The 26374-nt window shown below is 45.8% G+C and overlaps 1 protein-coding gene across 1 annotated transcript in view; it reads left to right on the forward strand.

The window, feature by feature from the left end:
* The window catches only part of TRHDE (thyrotropin releasing hormone degrading enzyme), a 3000980-nt gene that overhangs the window by 2802559 nt on the left and 172047 nt on the right, over window positions 1–26374 (forward strand). The gene's annotated exons all lie outside the window — the stretch shown is intronic.

Here is a 26374-nt window from a genome sequence, read left to right on the forward strand (position 1 = left end):
GGATGTCAGTGTTGGTAGGTCCGCCTTTGGTGGTTACGGGTGCAGGGTCACACTCCGCTACATCTGATCCTGTTCCTGGGCCAGCAGATCAGAGGGGGAATGCAGTCCTGAAGCCTCAGGCAGTGCCGGCACAGCAAGGCGCAGTTCGCCTTGCCCCAGACAGGTGTGGTGCCTGCCGATGAGGTGGCCGTACGCCACCTGGCAATACCGCATGGGAGCAATCCAGATACGGTATGGCAAACCAACAGGCAGCATCAACTGAGATGATGGCTCAGGCCATGGATAGGGTGGCCACTTCCATTGTCCCCCAAGAAAGGCTAATTGAACAACTACAGCAGGCAACAGACTCCATTAGCCAGTCACACAGGGAGGACATGTTGGCGTCCAACAGGGACAGGCGGGCGGCACTGGAGACTCTGCAGGAAGCCATTTCCATTGAGTCCCAGGGCCACAGGGAAGACCTGAGGGTGGAACTCCATCAGCTCAGGGCAACTCTGGTTGAGCTTGAGGCTTCAGCTAACACGAGGACAGAACAGCAGCTGGAGCGGCTCACACGTACACTCTCAGCTGAGATGCAGGCAACTAGGGCGGAGGTCCGGGCATCCCGTGAGTTGTTGCATGGGGACCTACGCACAATTATCCTCCAGAACCAGACCTTCCACACCCGCATGCTTGCTGCCATGGCGGACCAGACTAGGGCTTTGCGTAGGCTGCCTCCCATAGTGCCACCATCTCCTGATGCAGCTGCAGAGGGTGAGGAGAGCGACAGCAGGGATTCTCCCACAATAGGGTAGCCGTGCAGGCCATGAGCCCATGGAGGTGTTTTTTTTCCGCAAGATCCACACAGGTGGGTTTTTGTGTGCACCCTGTCCTCGGACCTCCTGGGTGGCCTCCCCCCCCCGGGCTCATTAATTTTTTTAAATTTTTTTTTATTTTTGATTTTTGATTTTTTGGACAGTGTGTTGCCTTGTGTGGCTCCCATGGGCATACGCTGTATTGTGGCTGGGCACATGCATGCTTGTCCTGAATTTGGGTCAGATGCTTCAGTTTGTGTGACACACACCCCTCCTGCTTCCCGTTTCCATGGGCTTGCAAAGGGTGTGCCCAAGTGACATTGACTTACACAGTGACGTTGGACTCCCATTTGATGTGTGGGCAGTCTGTAGTCCATACTGTGTATACATTCCTAGTGCATATTGTTGTTGTATTGTACACTGCATGGTGTATTGATATGTGGCTCTGCATCCATCTCATCCTCCTAATTTGCAGGTCCATTTCTCATGTCTTCACAAGGCGGTCTACTTTGGGACTGGAGTCCATGTTGTAAGCAGTGCACCTACACTCTTGCGTGGCGCTAACACTGTATACTTGGAAGTGTTCGAAGTGCTGCCATTATCAGTTAGTGAGGCTACCAATTTTTTAAGTCTGTACTGTCATGTTTATGGTAGGTTGGAGGTTGTGTAGGTGATTGGTATTCTTGGTAAGTATTTGGTAATGTGTGTTGTTGGGCCTGCATTACTGTGAGCATTTCATGTGTGGCCAGTTTCCATTAGGGACACTGTAGTTGGTGACACTTGGGGCATGTTGTGGGGATTAATTTGTTTGCTCTCACATTGCATGACATGCCATGGTGTGTTGTGTGGCAGTGCCGGGGAGGGGTTGGGTGACATGCCACTGTTCTCATGTTATATTTTGCAAGTGGGTATTCATTTTTGCTGCATGGAAGTGTGCCTTTTGATGACACTGCATTGGCGGTGTTTGTGTAGGTAGGGATGCACACATTGTGACACTTCCAGATGAACAATCTCAGGCTGCTATGGTTCTGACAGTTGACTGTCCCTTTGTTCATCATAATTGTCAGATTGAGTCATCATTGATTGTCAGATGGTATGTGCCAGGGCTGTGTGCACTCCACAGGGGTGTGCTTTCTATGTGAAGTAATTAGCCACCAGCTGCGTACGGGCTGCCTCACCCCATGCCCTTTCCCTTCCCATGCGCAGTGGGCATGCATGTGGTTGGGGATGTGGGGGCACCACCATGTCCACAGCCAGGCCCCGGCGTGTTGCAACATTGTGCAGGACACATGCTGCCACTATGATCCTGCACACTACTGGGGGAGCGTATAACAGCTGCCCGCCAGAACGGTCAAGGGAGCGAAAGCGTGACTTGAGCACTCCGAATGTGCGCTCCACTATGGCCCGGGTTGCAATATGGGATGTGTTGTATCTTACCTCGGGAGGCGTGATGGGGTTCCGAATTGGCGTCATCATGTGTGTGCTCAGAGGGTAGGCACTGTCCCCTGGGGAGGTGGTGATGGGTATCATTAGTGGGGTATTGTCATTACTCTGTATCTGTCATGCATGCGTGTGCTGTGGCATTTCTACTCACCAAGCAGCCATGTATCGCCATGCCGCCCAGATTCCAAGTGCCGGTTTAGGGTTGACATCCTGTAAATGAAGCTGTCGTGGGTGGACCCTGGATAGTTGGCATATACTGAGGGGATGATTCCCTTGGCATCACATACTACCTGGATGTTGATGGAATGCCAGTGCTTGCAGTTTCTATAGATGTGCTCAGATGCCCTGGGGGGACGTAGTGCCACATGGGTGCAATCAATGGCACCTAGCACTTTGGGGAATTGTGCCACCCCGTAGAAATCCTGGCTGACAGCCTGCCTTTCTGCAGGTGTTCTGGCCAGGTATATGTGCCTGCGGACTGATGGGCGTGCAGTGATGATGGCCAAAACCTGGTGTAGGCACCATGACTGCGTGGCCTGTGACACCACCCCCACTATGGCACTTGTCCACTGAAATTATCCGGTAGCCAAGAAGTGCAGTACATTGAGGACCTTCTCCAGGGGGCTGAGTGCTTGGGAGCACAGCGTGGGTGATGTGAGGTCATCCTCCCACTCACTGACCAGGTTGAGTATTATGTGTGGTGGAAACCTGTACCTCCCATACACCTGGTCATCAGGCATACCAAATAGGCTGGTTCTGGGTGTGAAGATTCTAGCCCTGACTATCCTTCTCCTCCTCCTGCGGTATCCCACGGCCACTGCTGCTAGGAATGATATATTCATCCTGGCGTCTGAGCTTGTTTGTTGTTTGTGCACTCTTTTATGCTGCGCGGGACGTGCGCCTGCTTCATGCTGGCGTACGTGTTTCATGATTGGTCCTTTTATTTTTTGGCGTGTTGTATGCGACCGTGTAAATCTTCCCGCCCACCCCAGGAATACACGTAACACGCTCTCCCAGGCCCTGTCGCGAGTAAATAATCCAGCGCACACACCGAAATACACATACCCTGCAAATTCGCGTGTGAAACTTCCCGCGCACCCCGAAATACACGTACCCTGCTGGTATCGCGTGTGGAAGTTCACGCGGACCCATGATGCACGTACCCTGATGGAATCGCATGTGAGACTACCCGCGCACTCCTGGAATACACGTACCCAGGCAAATCGCATGGCTGGGGGGTGGGGGTGCTGGGAGACATGAGTGGGGGCCTGGTGGAGGGTGCCCCTGGATGCAGGGGGGTGGGGGTGCTGGGAGATATGAGTGGGGGCCTGGTGGAGGGTGCACCACAGTGCTGGGGGTGGGGGTGCTGGGAGACATGAGTTGGACATGAGTGGGGGCCTGGTGGAGGGTGCCCCTGGATGCAAGGGGGTGGGGGTGCTGCGAGATATGAGTGGGGGCCTGGTGGAGGGTGCACCACAGTGCTGGGGGTGGGGGTGCTGGGAGACATGAGTTGGACATGAGTGGGGGCCTGGTGGAGGGTGCCCCACAGTGCTGGGGGGTGAGGGTGCAGGGAGACATGAGTGGGGCCTGGTGGAGGGTGCCCCACAGTGCTGGGAGGTGGGGTTCAGGGGGACATGAGTGGGGGCCTGGTGGAGGGTGCCCCACAGTGCTGGGGGGTGGGGGTACAGGGAGACATGAGTTGGACATGAGTGGGGGCCTGGTGGAGGGTGCCCCTAACTGGTGGGGGTGGGGGTGCTGGGAGACATGAGTGGGGGCCTGGTGGAGGGTGCCCCACAGTGCTGGGGGGTGGGGGTCCAGGGAGACATGAGTGGGGGCCTGGTGGAGGGTGCCCCTGGATGCAGGGGGGTGGGGGTCCAGGGGGACATGAGTGGGGGCCTGGTGGAGGGTGCCCCTGACTGGTGGGGGGTGGGGGTGCTGGGAGACATGAGTGGGGGCCTGATGGAGGGTGCCCCACAGTGCTGGGGGGTGGGGGTGCAGGGAGACATGAGTGGGGGCCTGGTGGAGGGTGCCCCTGGATGCAGGGGGGTGGGGGTGCAGGGGGACATGAGCGGGGGCCTGGTGGAGGGTGCCCCTGACTGATGGGGGTGGGGGTGCTGGGAGACATGAGTGGGGGCCTGGTGGAGGGTGCCCCACAGTGCTGGGGGGTGGGGGTGCAGGGAGACATGAGTGGGGGCCTGGTGGAGGGTGCCCCACAGTGCTGGGGGGTGGGGGTGCAGGGAGACATGAGTGGGGGCCTGGTGGAAGGTGCCCCTGGATGCAGGGGGGTGGGGGTGCAGGGGGACATGCGTGGGGGCCTAGTGGAGGGTGCCCCACAGTGCTGGGGTGGGGTGCAGGGAGACATGAGTGGGGGCCTGGTGGAGGGTGCCCCAACGTGCTGGGGGATGGGGGTGCAGGGAGACATGAGTTGGACATGAGTGGGAGCCTGGTGGAGGGTGCCCCTGACTGGTGGGGGTGGGGGTGCTGGGAGAAATGAGTGGGGGCCTGGTGGAGTGTGCCCCTGGATGCAGGGGGGTGGGGGTGCAGGGGGACAGGAGTGGGGGCCTGGTGGAGGGTGCCCCCGGATGCAGGGGGGTAGGGGTGCTAGGAGACATGCGGTGGTGGGCAGTAGTGCAAGGTGACATGTGGGTTGGCTGGGGGGCATGGCCATGGTGGATGGGCTGCCTGTGGGACATGTGCAGGGGTCTAGGGTAGTCCCCTGTGGTGTGGGCCGCCTGCAGGGGCCGTGGAGGGAGTAGAGGGAACAGCTGGGAGGACCCACATGGCCAATTCACGTGTGGGACTCCCCGGCACCCCCGAAATACACGTAGGCTGCTGGATTCGCGTGTGGAATTTGCCGCGCACCCGGAGTACACGTACCCTGCTGAAATTGCGTGTGGAACTTCACGTGCACACACCGAAATACAGGTACCCTGCAAATTTGCGTGTGAAACTTCCCGCGCACCCCGGAATAGACGTGTCCAGGCCAATTGCATGTGGAACTTCCCGCGAACCCCATAATACACGCACACGCTATTTTTCACACAGCGGGTGTCCGTGTTTCTCGGTACCCCTTTGCACCTCATTTGTCCTAGAGGGCCACTGTATGGATCATTCATCATAGCTGTATATGGTTGCTTTTTGTAAGCGCATATTTTGGCGCACATTTATTTCAAGCGCAGGGACGCTACCGCCTACTTTCTTGTGGCGTACTTGTTTGGCCCTGTGCGCGTCTTTGACCGTGTGCTGTATGCCCTATTGGATTCCATGAATACGAGTTGTAGGCGAGCGTGTGGGCGTTCTGCGCACTTGCCTCCTGTACTTCCCCCATGACGCCCATATTTTCACGCATTGTTCCCCATTCCGAGTGTTACGCCCCGTGTTCCACCTACTTTTGTAATTTGCGCTGCGCTATGTGCGATTTCGCAGCGGCCGTGGCGCACGCCGTTGGATGACCTGTGCGCCGGCGTGCGCCGCGCACTTTTTCAGCACACATCCAATGTTTTTCTTGCGCACAGACTTCCATGAATCGATGTGCGCTGGTTTCCCTGCGATTTTCGCAGTTGCACTTCGATTTTTGCACTTTTACTGCAAATCGTACGTTTTGGCACCTCTGCGCGGGAATTTTCGGCGCACATTAATTCCATGATTCGGCCAGCATGTGTTTATCCAGTCAGCTTGCAGTTATTTTTGGTACCATCTGCATTGTAACGAAAAAGCATTACTATTACGTATGTACTATGTGTCTGTATTTGTAAGGTGGAGCAATTATCTAAATTGCAGGTAGTACATAATCTTCCATGGTTTGCATTTTGTACAAGTTGCTGAAATGGAATGGATTCACAGTTAGGTATGGATACATACACAAAGCGTTCATTAGGGTTTTGTTCCTGTGCCACATCGCTGCAGAGAGTGCATGTATGTTTCCACATCTATGAAAACTGGAAGATTTCATTTATAGGTATGTTTTTGTTTTCCAGTACTTGTAGTAAGTACATTAGAAATTCTTGTGGATCTTCTTGTGAGTTTACAGTGAATTTGACCATTCCATAACAGTAGTCTAATTCTTGCCTTATTCCAGAAACACTGTAGGTGTTGTCAGGATTGTTGGATGCATTTCTGTGAAGTACTAACATTTGCAAACACAATTGGTCTGTATTGTGTAAGTAAATGTCAATAATTGGTGGCAATTGTAACAGCATATTTATTGCTACATTTGTGTAGCAATTTAAACCAGTTGTATTTGAAAATTTGAATGGACCTGACAGTTCTGTGTCCAAGTCATTTGATCGGAGTGTGTGTTACTTCTTTGAAGAAGTACTTGAGTTACTTTGAGCAGTAGATTCTTCTTTTGTTGTGGTACTTGATGAAGTATTAGCTTCTTTTACTTTCTTTGGAGGAATTGCAGTGAGATCCTGTATCGTTTCTGTTTGAAGTAGTTTTCTTTTACAACGTTTTGCTTTTTGTGGAACAGGATAGGTTTTTAGATGGGGTGTACAGTGAATGTAGTCTATTTTATTCTAGAATGCAATGATTATCAGCATTTACTTTACTTGCATCAAAGTTGATTAGAAATAATCCATCAAGTGTACGTAAGCGTGATAGTGCTACATAGCACATGCCTTCTTTAAAGACTGTGCTCCCAATACCTATCAATGCTTTATCAGGGTAAGACCTTGTGATTTGTGAATGGTGACTGCATATGCTAGAATTAGAGAAAATTGTTCTTTGCGTACATACATGTCTTTGAAAAGAAGGAAGCAGGATGTTGAGCGTCCTATCCTTTTAACTTGTGATAGTTCGTCAAAGAGAATATTGACAAACTGAATGTTGTTGTCACGTGGGTATGTTTGAAAGCCAACAACTATACCAAGTGTTCCATTAACTAGACCTTGCTCCACGTCAATGTTATGTTTAAGCATTACTCTACAGTTTAAAGATAATTTTAATATTTTCTCCAAATCAGCTGTGTTGGAGATAGTGTTTTCTAAGGTATTTAGGGGCTAATTCTTGGAATTATGTGCGCTGAAAAACAGGTGTTTTTGAGCCATTCTGCCCGCAAATCCCTGTTTCACAAATGGGGATTTGCGAGCAGAATGGTGCACAAAGCCTGTTTTTCGGCGACAAAATTCCATGAATCAATTAGTCTTGTTGTGGCTTGTTGACACATGGGTAGTGTCATGCCATGTACGTCCAGTTTGTCTGTGGAGCAAATTTCAATTATTGGTTGCATTTCTTTTTTCAACATTGTTTCATTGAATTTTGAACAGCTTGCAAGAGTTGTCATCAAGGACATACAATTGACATTTTTGTGTGCTAATTTTTCCATGAAATCAGTAGCACATGAGTTGTGGCCATAGAGTGCATGGATGTGCCCGGTTTTTAATATTGATTGTGCTTCTTGAGATAGTACACCAACTCTAATACTTTTTTAAAATGTTGGCGTATATGAGGTCTGCAGACTGGCGCATCTTTTCAGTTAATTCTCTGTATTGGAAATGTTGCCAAAGCTTGACATTTCCTATGCTGCCAAGAGTTTTACGGCACAGTTTCTGCCCTAAGTTTTTAAAAATAGTTTCACCTTTCACTGGTGTTAATTGAAGAAGATCTCCGAAAACAATAATGTGTTTTCCTCCAAAGAGCTCTTTGTAGTCTGTTTTGAGTACCTCTTGTAATATGAGGTGCATCAAAGCCAACATTACATTGAAGAACATGCACACCTCTTCTAGTAGTAGCTTTTTCATTTGTTTCAAAATTCTGCATAGTTCCATTGCAGCCTTTGTAGAAAGTTTGTAATAATCTCATTTGTTTTGGTGTTCTACTGGAAAGAGTAGTAATCAGTGTAAAGTGACACCGCCTATGTTGTAGGCAGCTAAACCTGTGGGGGCAGTTATAACAGCTGATAGTTTGTTGTTTGTCAATTGTTGAAGGAACCTGCTCAGGATTTTGATTAAGAATGTTTTGCCTGAACCAGCTTGAACACTGACATATAGCAGTATATGTTTGTAGTTTTGGCAGGTACAGTTTTTATTTTCATGTTGTACACCATGTTCAATGTGTTTTGTTACTTCTTGGAAAATGCTACGCTGCTCATTGTTTAGTTTTGATTTCATTATAGTGAAGTCTTCTGTAGCTTGTTCATACTGACACATGGGCCCTCATTACGACCCTGGCGGAAATCGCGGTGCAAAATGCACCATGGAGCACAGCGGAAAGCTGCCGATAGCGCCATGGGGGTTGGCGGATTTTCCGCCCCATTCCGACCTTGGCGGGGCGGTAAATCCCCATCCCCCATTTTACCCTTCCCCATTCCCATTTTTGCCCCATAGGGTATAATGGGAGTGGGGAAGGCGTTAATTACGCCACCTCAAAATACGGTGGCGTAATTAACGACAAGGTCCCGTAGCGCCATGGATTTCTCCGCCCGGAAAAACCAGGCGGAAAACGCTCCATGGCGCTACGGAAACTCGTAGTAGGGCGGACGGGTCCGCCGCGAATAACGCTGGCGTAAACCCACTCCGCCAGGGTCGTAATGAGGCCCATGGTGTTTTCTACTTCTATCACAGCTAATTCTGACTCATTTGCTATTAATGGCTGTCCCAGTGGTTCTTGGTTCTGTCGGGGGTGTCCTCATGTAGTTGGGCCTGGAGTTGAGTTCTTCTTCATGTTGCTGTTCATTGTGCAAAATTGTTTTGTACTTTGTAAAGTTTAAATCTGTTATAGTACTTTCATTTGCTTTGAAAGCGTCTTTATAGTGTCAGTCTGGAAAAATGAATACCCTTCATTTGAATGATAGACGTAACTTGATGGCCGTAGGCTAAACATCTTATGCACCGAATTGGAGAAATATGAACTGCTATGCTTGACCTACGAGCGGCCATTTTAAATGTAGTAAGAATCGCCAATTTGCTTGTTAACCATTGCTCATTGCTTTTTGTCTAAAAACTGCTTTGCAGCTTGCAATTCTTGCGTATTCTGCTTACTCTGCTCAACTGTTAACATTGTTGTCTGAATATGAAAGGACAAGGTCGCGGGACTGAAGAGTTTGCTGAAACTCCTCATGAGTAGCCCAGAGAGGAATGCCCACGCTCCCTCTCTGTAGCCTTGGGAGGAAGCTGCAGGGCATTTAATCACTTCACAGCTGCCAGCCAGTCTCGTACGATGGTAGAATATGTTAGAATAATACAGTTAAAAGCTTGAATTATGCTTCTCTTACGGCCCCCCCTCGCAAAACCCTTTAGAACGTGTCAGCTTCCAGGACACGAATAGTACCTCATAGATAGCAAAGCTTGGAATGTGGCTCTTTCCCCATGTACAGATTGCTTCCAAAAACAGAACCACCGTGTTCTAAAAGATGCCTCCGCACTTTCTAAATTGCACATTGTTACTAGAACAGACATCGGAAGCATTATAATCGTCATACTCGTCGGATATGTCCATCGTCATCCCGAGTTCAAAGGAACTTAATACAGAGGGGTGTTGAACATGACTTTGCTGATTGTATGATATGCATTTTGTATATATGTAACTGATGTACGTAATTCGCCCTCTTGCGTCCCTCGAGGTCTAGGAAACTCACGTCGCGGGCGTGAGATCAGAATTGGCCAATTTACACTATCTTTTGCTTGCAATAAACCCTAGCATTGGGAATTTGAAACCTTGTGTCTGGCGCATCTTTTCGTGTATGGTCATTGCCTTGTTTCCATAGCACGAGGGACCCCTACGGGCCCCTTTCAAGATGGCGCCCGAATAGGGACCCTCCCCCACTTGCCCCTTTGTATACGTTGTAACGGAGTAAAGGCGGAAGAACGGCGAGGACAGGACGGTCGAGCCGGGATCAAGAAGTGTACGGGGCGCCCTGTAGAAGAGAGGAGAGATTCCTTCTGCAGATCTGCACACATCTGATCTCTGATCGACGTACCGGGCCAGAGGGCAAAGGAGGCGAGGGTCCCGAGACAAGGCAGAAGCCAGAGAAGCGCAGACACGACGTGGGGAGAGGTTGCGTTAGAACAGGCGACTTGTTTTATCAGGTGAGTCATTCCCCGATTCAAAGAGAAACCTGATTTTTGGTAGAGTGTTGATTTTGCAAACTCAAACGTCCAGGTAAAAGTGGCTAACCAAAGGGGAAGGTTGAAGAAACATGCCTGGAGTACTGTCCACTTTAGCAGGGCTTTTCAGCTGCGGTAGACAGTCCTTGGAATATGGCCAAAGTGCACCGCCTGGGGGAACGCCGGCTTATGATATGTATGCAAAATATGGTGTGGGTGCGATAATATTTTGTGAAATTTGGCATAGGCAAACTAGAAAGCAACCCGACCATCAGTGGCCGATTAATGGTAGTTTTGAGATGGGGATGATAGATAACCTAGAGAGGGTGCTGATTAGAAAGAAAGCGCGACCTGCAGCTTTTGAGACCGTCAAAGATTGGAGGAGGGAAGCGATGCTCCGACTAAGCGCGTAGGCATAAAACAAAGCTTGAGATAGCAGAAGAGAAGGAAGAGGAGGAGTGGACTGAGAGTCTAAGATGGGAAGGGAGACAGGACCAGATGAACATAGACAGAATATACCCGCAGCGGGAACTACACATAGCAGATGAATGAATGGAACATTTGTTAACTAACATGGCTCGAGGCCCAAAACCAGAATCGAAACCAAACACGCCAGCAGTGACTGCGCGGGCCCAACCAAAAGCTCTCATACCCCCGCCCGCAGCCCGAGCACTTCCCCTCACGCAAGCGTTAACGCAAGCCCCGCCCACAGCAAGAGCACTCCCACAAGCGCAGACCGCGGACACACAATTTCCCAGCACCCAGCAAGGCCCTTCACAGATGCCACCTGTGTCACTTGTCCCATACACACCTCCCGCTCTAGAGACAGATTCAGCACCATCCGCCCCTCCCGAAGTCGATATTGAGACTGGGGAGGCGAGAGGCGGGGCTGAAGGAACAGGATTTGGACGGGTAACTCGAAGCGCAATCAGCAAAGAGAGAAAGATTGAATTACGACAAGAGGCAGAAATGTACATGGAAGGAAATGATGAGACGGCAGCATTAGCCTCATTGTATGGGTACCAAAGAAGAGACGAGAGACAGGTAGTGTTGGAATGCATGGGGGAAATTATGGTGGGAGAATGGAAAAAGATACTTGGGAATTTACCACCACAGCGGTTGTTAGATTTGAATAAGTTAGCACGCAGTGAGCAAAGAGATGAGGATGTAAGAAAACATGTGCACAAACTGATTGAAGTAAAAAATGAAATGGAAGACAGATATGCTGAAATGTTTGCTACACCTGAGTATAGTAGAGAGTTTATTAAGAAAGGTAGGAAGGAGGCGTCAAGGTTGAGTATAAAAAAATCATGGGCGAGAGTTTTTCCAGGTGGTACAAAGCATTTGCCGGTACCGGGACAGATAGGCGATAAACAAAGATTGCAGGTATGGGTAGGGGAAACAATGCGATGGATGTCGAACAAAAGAACGTCAGTAAAAGAAGTAAGTGAGATATGTAATGGGTACCCATTGGAGATGAGAAAGGAAGCGATGCGAACAATAGTAGGGGTGTTACTGCAGCATGTCATTGGATACAATAGAGGTAGAGGTAATGCACAAGGCCGGGGAAATTTGAATAATATGCATGGGGTGTCATTGGGATTAAATCAATGTGCGTACTGTAAGGAGGAAGGACACTGGCGAGCGCAATGCCCGCACCCACAGAATAGAGGTGGGTTTGGTCAGAGAAGGCCTCATAGAGGACATCAGGGGTCGAACGGCCCAAGCAGAAGTAACATACAGCAGCAGCCCGGATATACCAATGGAGGTACTCAAACCCAATCATATGGCCAAAACCAAGCACAACAGAACCAGACATTGAACCAAAGTGTTTCGAACCAAAATCAGGGCGGGCAGGGCCAACAGAGAAATCAGAGTGGAGGACATCGAGGGGGAAATGGGAATATTTTTGATACACAACCAAACACGTATTATAGCAGTAGCGGTGACTACACATCGGACGATGTGTTATTTTTGCGATAGGACAGCCCACGACAGGGGTCGGAACCAGTGTCTATTCCCGTGAATCAGAGAGGACCCTATGTAGAAATGAGAGTCGGGAATAAGGAGCACCATTTCCTTGTAGATACAGGGGCACAGAAGTGTTCGATAGACCACCACTTGGTTCCGGAGATACCACTGTCGGGGCAGAAGAATGTTTCTGTAGGGTTCGCAGGTACACCAGTAATTAACCCCATGTCCGAAGCTGTCCCAATTACAATAGGACCATTTATGGAGCAGTGTCCGTTTCTTTTGACAGAGAATTGTGGAGAGAACAAGGATTAAATTTGTTGAGAAAAATGGGGACAGTCATACATTGTATGGCAGACGGGGTGTTCCTCACGATGTGGCCTCACGATGCACCAGTGACGGAATTCATGTCAAAAGAGTTGCCAGAAGAGTTAAGTGGAGTACCAACCTGTCTGTGGGCAATGCATGATAATGATGTAGGATGCTTGAAAATAGAGCCAACAAAAATATCTTTGAAAGAAGGTGTAACACTACCACGAATTCCCCAGTATAACATTTCTGTTGAAGGTGAGAAGGGATTGAAAAGCATTGTTACTGACCTGGTGAGATTGGGGGTGGTTGAGGAAATTGCAGGGAGCATGTGCAACAGCCCGATTCTTCCAGTTTACAAGAAAAGAGGCAATGAAGTACCCTATCGTTTCATAATTGATTTGCGCGCATTAAACAAAGTGGTAGACCCACAATTCCCTTTGGTCCCAGATGTCACAACAATACTGACAATGATACCGGCCACTGCAGAATACTTTAGTGTAGTTGATTTGAAGAATGCATTCTTTAGCATCCCAGTGGATAAAAGCAGTAGATATCTGTTCGCGTTTACTCTAGGAGGTCGATCATTCACATTCACACGCATTCCACGAGGAAATACAGAAAGCCCGAGCATTTACAGCAGAGCGCTAAAAGAGCAGCTAGACATGCTAGAACTACCCGAAGGTTGCGTACTCTTGCAGTACATAGATGACTTGTTATTAGCTGCTGACACGAAAGAGATCTGCAAAGAAAGTACTGTATTACTCTTGACACATTTAGCGACCCATGGTCATAAGGCAAGTTTGAAGAAATTCCAGTATAATTAAAAGGAGGTGTCTTATTTGGGATACCTACTTTCAAAAGAAGGGAGAAGATTAACACCAGAACGCATAAAAAGTATTTCTAGTATGCCTATTCCAAAAACTCAAAAAGGAGTGAGAGCTGTCATAGGCATGGCCTCTTATTGTCGGCAGTGGATCAGTAATTTTGCGTTGATTGTGAAGCTGATGATAAAATTGACTAAAAAGGATGCAGAGAAGTCTTTGCAGTGGGATGAGGAATATCAAAAAGCGTTTGAGCAATTGAAAGCTGCATTGTGTGCTGCGCCAGTTTTAGGCACTCGTAACTATAAAAAGATCTTCAGACTATTTGTGAGTGAGAGTGAAGGATGTGCATTGGCAGTTTTGACACAGGAACAAGGTGGAAGAAACAGGCCGTGCGGCTATTTTTCTTGCGCGTTGGACCCTGTAGCGCGCGCACTACCACGATGTTTGCGATCTGTCGCAGCGGCTGCTTCGTCAGTGAAACAAATGGAAGGAATGGTATTGGGGCACACTTTAATTCTGATGGTGCCACATGCTATAGACGTTCTATTAAATAGGACGCAGACGCAACACCTCACCTCAGCTAGACTGACAAGATATGAACTCATCTTGTTTGCACCCCACATCTATATTATGAGGTGTAGCGCATTGAATCCTGCAGAATTAATGCCACTGCCCATAGCAGAAATTGGTGACAACGAATCACCACCCCATGATTGTTTAATGATCACTGAAGAAGAAACAAAGGGAAGGATTGATTTGAGCGATATCCCACAAAAAGAGCCAGATCGGGAGTTATTTTGCGATGGCTCTTGTTTTAAATTACCTGATGGCACATCAACGGCTGCATATGCAATTACTACCCTAAAGAGAGTTGTAGAGAGCAGAAGGATCCCCTACAATTCGGCACAAGCCGCAGAAATAATAGCACTGACCCGAGCTTGTGAACTCTCTGAGAATCTGAACGTAAATATTTATACTGACAGCCAGTACGCCTTTGGCGTGGTTCACAATTTTGGCCGACTTTGGGCTGAGAGGGGTTTCTTGACATCACATGGAGCCAGGATTCAGCATGGCCCTTTGATTGTGCGATTGTTGTCTGCGCTCACATTTCCAAAGCGCCTAGCTATAGTAAAGTGCGAGGCGCATAAGAAAGTAACATGCAGAGTGGGAGAGGGAAACGTGTTTGCAGACAGGACTGCGAAGCAAACAGCCACAGATTTGGGGAATAAAATGATGACAGCACAGACTGAGGAAGTACCTTGTATGATAGATAATGGAGTTGCCACAGTCAAAGAAATGCAGGCTGAGGCCACGACCAAAGAAATTCAGGGGTGGGCTAAGGGCTCTGCTGAGTTAGATTTGGAAGGATGTTGGGTGGACAAGGAAACAAAGAACTGGATGTTGCCAAATTGTTTCGTAACTGCAATGGTTATAATGGCGCATAGCCCTACCCACATTTGCGCAAAGAAAATGGTACAGCATTTATCCACAGTATGGAAGAATGCGCACATAAAAAACAATGCAAAAAGGCTAGTGCAGAATTGTATCACGTGCCTGCAACACAATGTAGGAAAGGGAAGCGTGGCTCCAGCAGGTAGTTTCGGCCCACCCTCTATGCCGTTTGAGGTGGTCCATTTTGATTTCATAGAAATGGAAAGGTGCCAGAATTACAAGTACGTGTTGGTGGTAATCTGTGCACTCAGCAAGTGGGTGGAGGCATATCCTTTAAAAGACTGTACTGCCATGTCCACAGCAAAAGTAATGCTGAAGGAGTATTTCTCCCGGTTTGGGTTGCCTCATGTCCTGTGGTCAGACAACGGCCCCCACTTTGTGGGCGCAGTAGTGCTACAGATCTGTGCAGGTCTGCAAATAGAGAAGCGATTCCACAGTTCCAGGCATCCCTGTTCTGCCAGGCTCGTGGAGAGACACAACGGAATCCTGAAGTCAAAGATAGCGAAAATTTGCGCTGGGAGCAAGTTGAGTTGGGTGGATGCATTACCCCTAGCGCTGTTGTGTATGCGCATGTCTGTGCAGGCTAAGACTGGGCTCTCCCCTTATGAGATTATAATGGGGAGACCAGCAAATGTATGGTGCGCACCGCAGCCCAGAAAATTATGTGAGGTCGAGCATCCTATGTTAAGCACTTACTGTGGACTTTTAATACAAAAGTTGCGTTTGATTCATCAGCAGGTGCAGGAGGCGTTGCCGATGCGATATACAGGACCGGGGCACTCACTGGAGCCTGGGAGCTGGGTGCTAATCAGAAACTTTGAACGGAAGACAGCATTAGCACCCAGGTGGCGCGGCCCCTATCAAGTACTTTTGGCAACACAGACGGCCATCCGAGTGGACGAACGCAAGGCATGGATCCATGCTACCCATGCCAAAAGGGTCCCAGCGTCACTGAAAACTTTGCCTGATCCAGACGACAAGAAAAAGACAACGATCTCGGAAACGAAAGAAACTGTTGCCAGTCCAGTGCCACAGCATCAGCCTTAGCGAGAAGTGAAAGTTGAAACAAAGCGCAAACGAGAAGTGAAACTCGAAACAGAGCCTGAGGAGGCTGCCAGTAAGGGGGAAGGGTGAAAAGTGCCCCAACGTTGCTCAGCGCAAACAACATCACTGCCGAACGACACAAACCCTGCATTGCAAACACGAGCAGAAACAACGCGTGCATCCCTTTGGCGCCCACCAGTTCTCGCAAATGCACCAAAGCCAGAGAAAGAAACTACATCATTGCCACGACGCCCATCGCTGCCCATCATTGTGCCACAGGCTGACACTGAGCCTGATACTGGAAATGCAAGGGCACTATTCACGGATCATACAATAGCAGGAGTGAATCGATATAATCTGCGGCCTCGACAGGCAAAGTGATCCACAGATCATTGGTGCTTTTCTTTTTGGCCTTTGGTTCTACTCACGGACGGAGTAGGAACCAGGGGCGTAGAGGAGAGAAGTGTGAGAATTGTGCAAGTCAGACAATTCAAACCTCACGGCTCCTCTGTGCACTTATAAAGTACATGTGTCAGGAGCCAGAGCAGGACAAGCTGGACGCACATAAGTACTGAGGCTGATAGAGTACATGTGTCCTAAGCCAGAGCAGGACAAGCTGGATGCACATGGTACTCTATCAATAAAGAACTGTTAAGAAATCGTCTGAGCAGTGGGAGAAAGAACAACTAATCTTGCTCGGGAGTGGATAAATGATCCAGGCTGTGAAAAGGCTGGGAGAATTGAACTGTGACATTTTTCGTTGAACTTTTCTGGCATCAAGAATGAGAGACATTCACGACGAACTTCGCCAGCAAGAAGAAGGACGATGAAGAACAAGTCAAGACCGGTTTCAGCCTCCTCCTGCACCCCTGCTAAAAAAATAATAGATTTAGAGACTGTAAATTTTGTGAAAAAGCATGGTAAAAGGAATAAGGTACTGATTTGGACATTGGTCCTATGTTTCTTAAGTATGATAGTACCAACAATAACAGCTATTACACTATGGTTCCTGGAGTACGTACACCCATTAGAAACACTTTTGCCAAAAACAGCTACTGAAAGCCCGGTTCATGTAATCACTGGTACTTTGCCCCCAATGGAAGAAAGACATAGAGAAGGTTACGGCAACAATACATTGTTGCTCATCATGAACATGACCCATGTGGTGTTAAAGAAAAAAGATTGCTGGGTTTGCGCCCATTTACCACAGCACGGTGGGAAAGGGATAGGCTGGTATGCACAACCATTGCCATTGATTTATTCCTGTGAAGTAACGTTAAGTGCAATGTTCTTTGGGAAATGGAACAAGAGTAATACGGGTCAGCTAGATGAGACCAATATGAATGAATTTGAGGAAGTAATCATGAGACCTGTGGGTTGTTCCATATTCCAAAAAGCTTGCGTATTTGCACTAGAACCCGTGAGAAAGAATACACGAAAAAGAACAAGACTAGATAGATTACATAGGCAGAATAGACCAACCCTGCCAGCAGAAAGAACATCAGTAATGACATTTCGGATGAGGGATGAATGGAACAAAGATGCTGTGCCCCCTGCCTATGCAGTGGATCACAGCCCAAAAACTGCTCCCCTATGTCTACAGAAAAAGGGTTCCTATAAAGTAGGAACGTTTAGCAATTGCCTGAACATAGTGGTTTTTAAACATGAAGTAGAACCCGTGTACGTGGGAGACCCTGTTTATTTTATATGTGGAGAAAAAGCATATCCATGGTTACCTAGGAACTGGGGAGGTACATGCTACCTAGGTCTACTGTTTCCAGGAGTGTTCCTCTTGAAGACAGCAGAAGTAGCCAGACGAACAAAAGGTAGAACTCAAAGGAGTAGTGAGGATGGAATGATAGCAATGGATATAGCCAAATCATTTATACCGTTCTTGTCCCAAACAGAAAACTCTTACAATATAAGAAAACTGCCTGGAATATTACAAAAAACAATAGATTCCACAACGGATATTTTATTGATTATTACGTTAGAAGAAAAAGGAATAAGACTGATGGCACTTAAAAACAGGATGGCTCTCGATATAATATTAGTTGATCGTGGGGGAGTTTGCAAGCTCGTAGAAACTGCATGCTGTGTGTATATAGATGACTACTCCCCTACGATATTTAAAGCGATCCGGAAATTACATGTCATAAGTTCCACACTCTCTATTGAAGCAGGGGGTTGGGGGATATAATCCTAGTTATGGGGATTATTGCGGTCTTGGGGATGGAAGTTAATTTCGATACTAATGATGGTACTCGGGATATTCATAACATGCTGCTCTTACATACAATGCTTACCAATAATATATACTGAAATAACTGATGGATGTACCAAGGGATGTATGCACATGGTGTTGAGAGGAAAACAAACGCATGGCCGGAATAACAGAGACACTGAGGAAACAAAAATAGTAAAACAATTCATGGCGATAGACATTAATGATGGAGATGATTCAGATGCAGATACCCCAGACTCTTCCTCAGAAGAGGAGGATACAATGAATAAATAAAACATTTGGCACAGGGCCAAAAGGAGGGTTTGTCAATCTGGAAAAATGAATACCCTTCATTTGAATGATAGACGTAACTTGATGGCCGTGGGCCAACCGTCTCATGCACCGAATTGGAGAAATATGAACTGCTATGCTTGACCGACGAGTGGCCATTTTAAATGTAGTAAGAATCGCCATTTTGCTTGTTAACCATTGCTCATTGCATTTTGTCTAAAAACTGCTTTGCAGCTTGCAATTCTTGCGGATTCTTCTTACTCTGCTCAACTGTTAACATTGTTGTCTGAATATGAAAGGACAAGGTCGCGGGTCTGAAGAGCTTGCTGAAACTCCTCATGAGTAGCCCAGAGAGGAATGACCACGCTCCCTCTCTGTAGCCTTGGGAGGAAGCTGCAGGGCATTTAATCACTTCACAGCTGCCAGCCAGTCTCATACGATAGTAGAATATGTTAGAATAATACAGTTAAAGGCTTGAATTATGCTTCTCTTATGGCCCCCCCTCGCAAAACCCTTTAGAACGTGTCAGCTCCCAGGACACGAATAGTACCTCATAGATAGCAAAGCTTGGAATGTGGCTCTTCCCCGTGTACAGATTGCTTCCAAGAACAGAACCACCGTGTTCTAAAAGATGCCTCTGCACTTTCTAAATTGCACATTGTTACTAGAATAGACATAGGAAGCATTATAATCGTCATACTCATCGGATATGTTCATCGTCATCCCGAGTTCATAGGAACTTAATACAGAGGGGTGTTGAACATGACTTTGCTGATTGTATGAAATGCATTTTGTATATATGTAACTGATGTACGTAATTCGCCCTCTTGCGTCCCTCGAGGTCTAGGAAACTCACTTCGCGGGGCGTGAGATCAGAATTGGCCAATTGATACTATCTTTTGCTTGCAATAAACCCTAGCATTGGGAATTTGAAACCTCGTGTCTGGCGCATCTTTTCGTGTATGGTTATTGCCTTGTTTCCATAGCACGAGGGACCCCTACGGGCCCCTTTCAATAGGAGTCATAGGTGTCCAGTAACACTTCTTCTTTTCTCCATGGTTTAAAAAGTTGTAGCAGGGATGTGTAGTACAGTTCTTTATGTTGAGGAGTTTTAATGACAATTTGATGTGATTAATTAAGCTTCCTTTGGTAAGTTTCACTAAGCTGCGTTCACAATTTGCCACTCTGTATCTACCTTTATTTTCATCTGGTTTTATATTATTTTTGTATGTGAAGTTTTGGGCCACATTCTCTATGAGAGAGCATTTTTATGCCTAAGCTGTACAATTTCTGTGACAATGTTTTGTCAGATGATAATTCATTCCAGAAGTCTTGAAGCTCTGTTTTTTCTACTTTGGTTAAGTAGGCTGTGACATATCGTGCAACTGCAGTGGAATTGTCTGCAATGTACTACGCATTTATGTTTGCATTCCATAAGAGGGCAATGATGGCATTGTAATAATTGACATATTTTGCTTCTTCTGTAATATGTCTTCTTGGGTGATTTACCTTTGACACTATGTCTAACTGAATACATGAAGTTGTTTACTTGACTTGTTGTTGTAACTGGTCTAGGGAAACTAAAACAGCATTTGGTATAGTATTTCCCTTTGTTTTTATATTTGTGATGACAATATTACCCACATTTGTGTCTTTGAAATTGTAGAATTTGTGCATGAAGGTCACTATGTGTTGTTTTTGAAGGAATTTCACAAGTGCCATATTTTTCAATAAACTGTAAAACAGTGGCATACTGTCTTGACCAAATTTAGGAGTATCTTTCTTTAATCCAAAAAAGCATGTGGATATGTGGTGCTTCTCTGGCTTGGTATTCTTTTCTCCAAACGAAGTGTTCACTTCTCCGAGGGGAGGAACCGTTTTATTACAAATAAAGTGTAGCATAGCAATGAAGTGATGATGGAAATATCTTGAAGTATTAACAGGACCTAGAGAGCAGAGTTCTCCAGTTGTTAGTATATCTATGTTTGTTTTGTTTTTGTTTGATACGCGTAGAAAATCATGTAAATCTTCCCATGCATATTCTACACAACTTAATGTAACAAACCAAGCGGGTGGGTCAAGCTTTCTTATTATAAAGCGTACATCTCTGTGACGTCGGAACCAGTATTCTTTTGTACCATGTATGTTTGCTAAAAGATTTGTAATGCTTGACTGTAGAACCTTATCTTTTTCTTGCACTTTTTGTAGTAATTCCATAGCTGACATATTTTGATAATGCGTACCTGATTTCAATGTGCGTGCAATTCCGTAACACGTAAATATTGGCTACTGTAGCATGATCTAGAAGTAGAAATTGACCAGTTTCTGGTGACTTTTCAATTATTTCATTGGTTTCTCTCAGGTTTTCTTAAAGGCTTGTCTAACTTTATGTAAGTACACGAGTAGACAATTAAAGATTGTTTCAGAACTAATGGTAAATAAACTACTTTGCCTCGAATGCCTTTCACTGATTCAGAGGGAGATAATTTTGCTGTTTTTGTTTGAAGGCATATTAGTATAAATGTGTGCACCGTTTGAATTATGATGCTCTCATACAAATTGAGTTGTTGCAGGGGTTTTGGTAGTGGGAATAATTCCAGGTTATTTATGATAGCACGTGAAGGAGTTGGGTTGTTGTCAGGTTTTGCAGTGCATTAACTGCAAAGAATTAAGGGATCAGTAATTTCATATTTGTTTTCTGCTATAAGGTAGAGAGCTAATTCAAACCATTTGGAATCTTCATTGTCTTCTATTTTGTATGTTATGTCTACAGTTTTTGTGCTACTTTTATAAAACGTTCTGCTGCAACACACACACAAATTGTTTGGTACTTCAGCAGATGCACTGTTACATTTTAGTATTTCTTTTTTGTGCATGTGTAGTAGAAGGTTCCCATCTGTACAGTTGTTGCTAGTCTATGCTCTATTTCTTCGAGTAGTTGTTTGGCTGTACCATGTAGAAGAATGTTATTTGAATTGGCTAGTGCTAAAGCAGGACTTTTAGCATAGTACAGTTTATGGACCAGATTTCTTATAGTTGAATGACATGTTGATATCATTTTGATATAATGGAAGATGCTTTTGCAAATAGGTCCTGAAATGCAGGCTACTGAATGTCCTTGTAGTCCTCTGTATGTGTGCACTGGACAGGCATCCATATTTTGTAGTAGTTTCACTTTGAATTTGTCTTTGCTTTTTACATACTGATTGAGGAACTGGCATAAAGATTTGGAAGATTTTTTAGCAATGTTACACATTGACGTGCACGCCCATTTGTACACCGGACATTTTTGTTCAGTGGAATGGAGAGGTGATACTGAGTTTTCTGGGGATATTTTTGTGAGCAGCATTTCTTGTTCCATTATGGTATTATTTTGTTTTTCATACCCTCGTCCACTGCCATGTATGGCAATTGGGTTTGTTTGCTTTTGTTTGTATGTTTGTTCAATGAAATACACTTCTGTGCTCGTGGTGTGAGTCCATTCACCTCCACAGATATTTAAAATGTTTTTTGTTCACATTCCGTTTATTGAGAAGTCTTTTTTGTAGTTTAGTAGTTAGTTTTGTTAGTGGTTTCTTTCTGTTTAAAACTAAAATAAATAACTTCCTTTTGAGAAGGATTGCACTGTCTGAGAGCTTCTAATATGATTAATTTTCTACAGCAGGTTTTAAGGGTTGTGCATGATTTCTCTCCTGTTTTTATAAGGTTCTGAAGGACTCTATGACAGAACGTTTTTTGTAAAATAATTTTTTTGGTATGGTTACTTTCCACTACATCAAGATTTATAGGTGTAGTGTTAGCAGTAGTGGTAGCTGAATTCGTGTTAAACTCTTTCTGTTTCATTTTACATTTTGAAAGAGGAGGCAAAGTTTCTGAACTGAAAGCTTGTTTTGTTTTGCTTAATGACTGTATTAGCTGTTTTGTTTGAACTTTTTGTACACATTCTGCTAGAGATGGATGCTTATTTTGGACACTTTTGTTTTGATTTGCTCTACATCTGCATTGCTTTCTACAGAGTTTCTTTTTGGTAGGCATTCTTTGGGGTCTGTTGGAGAAAAATGAAAGTGTGGGTTGGGCTGTTGTGCAATGTATATGTGCTTTGCGCATGAGTGTCTGAGTATGATGGTAAGGATGATTGTGGAGGTGTGTGATTGTGCAATGGGCTTTGGAGAAGCTAATGTGAAGATTTCTGGAGCAAAATAAGAAGACAGAAAATCCAAAATAAAAGGTGTCTCTCAAGCATCTGCAAAAAAAACCCCAAAAAAGGCTCTTTTCAGTGCCAACCTCAAAGGGGAATTGGGGCACACTATTTAAATGTCCGCAGACAGCGTGTATTATATACAGGGATCTTGGTGTTGAGAGGCATGTAAATGAGATTTAGCTGAGCAAGGGGTTGGTCAATAAGGTTTACTGGGTGTGATGTTTAAGGGTAAGGAGAGAGTTTAACAGAAAGTATTTTTTTCTGAGAGGAGAGCAGATAGCTATGGCTGTGTGTTTCAGAAAGCAGATTATCTGGATTTTGGGAGACTCATGGATAAATTGGTTGGCGGTGCATGCGGATCGCTGTGGAGTGGCTCCACATCTTGGATTCCCTCATGTGGAAGTGCACTGGCATGGAGTGTGTGGAATGAAGTCGCTGGATTTGATACCTCTTTGTGCTACTTTGGTGACACAGCGTCATCCATACATTATTATTATTCATTGTGGAGGGAATAGTTTGGGACATGTGTCTGGAATTTCATTGCAATTTGCAATGAAAGAAGGACTTGGGAAGGTCATGGACATGTTTCCAAATTCCCAAGTAATTTTTTCCTGTATTGCGCAGAGACAAATGTGGCTGTGTTCTTCTTCTTCTTTTGGTCCACAATGCCTTTTTGAGAGATGTTGGCATGTCCTCTTTTCACAATGAAAATATTATATTTTATAGCACATACATTTTTCGCAGAGATGGAGTACATCTTAATTATGCTGGCAATCAGATTTTTCTGCGAAATATACAAAATGCATTGCAACCTTTTTTTGAATTACAGCAATCAATTTTGCAGTAGGTGTTAATCATTTGAAGTTTTTGAAACACAAACATGGTTACTGTCCAAAGAAACGCAAAGTACATAGCTCCACCTTATTACCATGCACCTAGCCCACAAACTTACAAATTTGTAAATCGGCCTATACATTATCTGTAACTGTTTGACAATGTCCTAAACGTAATGTTTTCATCCACCGAGAGATCATGTTATATGATATCTGCACACCTGCAACTGAGTGACGATACCCTCAACCTCTGGTACTGTCTCCCTCCGACCATATTGTATCATATTGTTTTGTTGTATTCATTTTGTTGTATTCATCTCAAGCGCCTGGATGCCCCATGGGCAGGTGGCGCTATACAAATAATAAACTAAACTAAACTAAAAAACAGAGCCACCACTTCCTCCCAGAGAAAATTGCAATGGTTCTAATAGGGCAGCCCCTCAAAAAAATGTAAATGTCTGCGGACTGTACTGTCTGCGGACTTCTAAAAAAATGCACAGGACCCTGCACTCTATTTGGCACTTCTATTTTTAGACCGTGAAAGGCAGCTCTGAAAAGAGTCTTTTTTTGTTTTTGTTGTTTTATATTATTTTGTTTTTTGAAACACGACATACAAGGAAAGGAGGGGAAAGGAGGGTAAGGAATGGACACCAACCACGGGGATAGGAAAGGGCAGGTGGAGAGAGGAAGATGTAGGATGGGCCTTATTCAGTTAGTGGGCAGTTCCTCTCGTGCTCCTTGTCCGCAGTCTCAAAAGAACTCCAAAGGTTCGCCCCCCTGCAGAGTACTGCGTCACAGTACATGCACAATATTGTGACCTTTGAAAGATAAGGGTCAACAGCATCATAAATGGCCTGCGAGGCAGCTGGAGGGAAGCACTGTCCCACAGGAGTGTCTCTTGTGGTGGCAGGAGCAGAAATGGAGGATGCTGCAAGGGAACTCAACCTACTACGTTTATTGCAAGGTACAACCTTACGAATAGCCCCACCCTGGAACAAGTCGTACCAAAGCTATACGAACCAGCCTTTCCACGACTCAGCACCATGCAGCACTGAGTGCAGATCACCTTATGTGCACAAGCTTTTGGCACTCCATCAAGAGTGGTAAATAACCATACACCCAAGACTCACGATGACTGCTGGTAGTAGGGACTTCCACTACATCATCCTCTGCATCCTCTTCATCCCTCTCCTTTGCATTATCATGCCTATTCCCCTCTGCAGGCCCTTGGGGAGGTGCTGGTGGTAGAGGGGTGGGGGTGGTGATGAAACTGAAGCAGCCATGGTTGCCATCTGGATAACAGCAGGCAGAAGTCACCAGCAATGCAGTCAATGCAGGTCAGAAGCAATGCGCTGTCAGGTAGTCAGAAGCACAATGAGGATGAGCTATGGGGTGTGGCCTTTTATAGGGGTGCAGGTGCACACTTCGCAGACATCCGCGCTGTCCGTGGAAACTTCAAACACCAAAAAAGGGCTCAAAAAGTTCCAAAAAGTAGGTAGATCACCAGGGACATTGTCTGGGAGATGTGCAATGGTGAACTTTTACTTTAAAATACCTTGGGTTGCCTAAAAAAGCACTTTTTAAATGTTCGAGGGCCCGGATAGTGTCTGCAAATAAGGACACATGCTCAGCGTGAGTGCGGTCACATGATGATGACTGTGACACGTTCGTGAATGGGACGGCTGTCCGTAGGACACCAAATGTGCAGAGTCAGTTGTGCGCATGCATGCGGGTGTTCCATGGACAGTGTTCTAGTCCCTGAACTAATTAAAAGTGCGACACATGTGCGGCGGACAGTTACGGACAGGCGCAATGTTTGTTGGACCCAGGGGTGTGGTGCGCATGTGCGCAGGTGTTCTACGGACAGTGTCGAAGTCCCTGAATAAAATAAATGTGTGTCATAACTTTGCGGACAGGCAGACGGAATAAGTGTTCTACGGACATATCCATTCTTGTTGCGCACATTGTGAACAGGGGGATGTTCTTAGGACACTTTAATTTAAACAATTATGGACATGCAAAGGGAGTAAGTAAGAACAGATATAGTGTCCATAACACCCAAGACTTACGGACATCGAGTATGTTCTAAGAACACCTCCATTTTGATTCCGGACAGTACAAACAGGTATAGTGTCCTTAGGACACCCCCATTTTGGTTAATTGCGGGTATCCCGGACATCGAGTGTGTTCTAAGAATACCTCCATTTTGATTCCAGACAGTACAAACAGGTATAGTGTCCTTAGGACACCCCCATTTTGGTTAATTGCGGGCATCCCGGACATCGAGTATGTTCTAAGAACACCTCCATTTTGATTGCGGACAGTACAAACAGGTATAGTGTCCTTAGGACACGCCCCTTTTGGTTAATTGCGGACATCCCAGACACCCACACTGTCCCCGGACATCTCAACTGCCTTTTTAAAAAAAATTAAACACAGAGGAATAAAGTAACAACATACATAATATTTTATTATTATATACAAATATAAAATGTATGAAAGAGAGGGGGAAGCAGAAACTGAAACAAATACAGGGGAAATAAGGGTTTGGAGATGATGGATGGGAGGGGATGAAGGGATGGAAATCTCATCATAATGTTTTTCTTTTTGGGGAGGGTTTGCGGATAGTTGACTGGGACATGGAGAGGGGGAACAGGTACATGTGTGACAGTGATATTTAATGTTTTCTTTTATATGGTCCTCCACACAATGTTTTAAAATAATTACATTTTTCATTACCATATCAATTTTTTGTTCCATTCGCTGCAGTGAATTTTCTAATGTCTCTCTTGGTATATTATTTGCACTGTTTGTATGGTCTGTTAAAAAGAAAAAAAACATAAAGCAATGGTTATTAATTGGCTTATATAGAGAAGTGTTGTGTCTACCATTAGTATCACTTTCTTCACTCATTTCATCCCGTGGGAAATTTTCTTCCAA

Source organism: Ambystoma mexicanum, chromosome 12 (assembly GCF_040938575.1).
Source record: "Ambystoma mexicanum isolate Mex_15411 chromosome 12, UKY_AmexF1_1, whole genome shotgun sequence".
In the NCBI taxonomy this organism is placed as follows: Eukaryota; Metazoa; Chordata; class Amphibia; order Caudata; family Ambystomatidae; genus Ambystoma; species Ambystoma mexicanum.